The sequence below is a fragment of the Pteropus alecto genome, unplaced genomic scaffold, assembly GCF_000325575.1.
Source record: "Pteropus alecto unplaced genomic scaffold, ASM32557v1 scaffold98, whole genome shotgun sequence".
NCBI classification, from domain to species: domain Eukaryota; kingdom Metazoa; phylum Chordata; class Mammalia; order Chiroptera; family Pteropodidae; genus Pteropus; species Pteropus alecto.
In genome coordinates, this window is record NW_006443570.1 from 4,442,334 (window position 1) to 4,442,924 (window position 591).

Here is a 591-nt window from a genome sequence, read left to right on the forward strand (position 1 = left end):
TGCAACTTTCTGGGTCTAATCTTTAGAAGAAAAAAACTTGCTTGCTCTCTTCACATTCCCCCTTTCAAGTGGCCTAGACATAGAGGTGAAAGCCACATGTTAAGAATGGCAGAGGACGTGGTTCCACAGTGTAGTGGTTAGCACGTCTGCTTCACACGCAGAAGGTCATAGGCTCGTGCCCCAGTGGAGCCACAGTTCAAGGTCTACAGCCGTACTACCCTGAACAAGCCCGATGTCTTATCTTGGAAGCTAAGCAGGGTCAGGTCTGGTTAGTACTTGGATGGGAGACCATCTAGGAGGACCAGGTGCTATAGGCATAAATAATAATAATAATAATAGATAGATAGATAGATAGATAAATAAATAAATGGCAGAGACATTCTAAATCCCTGGGCTGCTTACCTCTTACTGCTACATGAGAAAGAAATGGCTTCTGTCTTACCTAAGCCATTGTATTAGGGGACCACTTTGTTACAGCAGTTTAGTGTGTACCTTTAATGAATGTAGTAGCTTTTTCTAAAATATGTCTTCCCTAAGGCATTAGGAGATAGTTTACTCCCACATACAAAAATATCTATGATGGCCTTTAAA

The 591-nt window shown here is 41.8% G+C and overlaps 1 pseudogene; it reads left to right on the top strand.

Moving 5' to 3' along the window:
- The first annotated feature begins 201 nt into the window (after window positions 1-201).
- LOC112473384 lies at window positions 202-317 on the top strand (annotated as a pseudogene).
- Window positions 318-591: the final 274 nt, after the last annotated feature.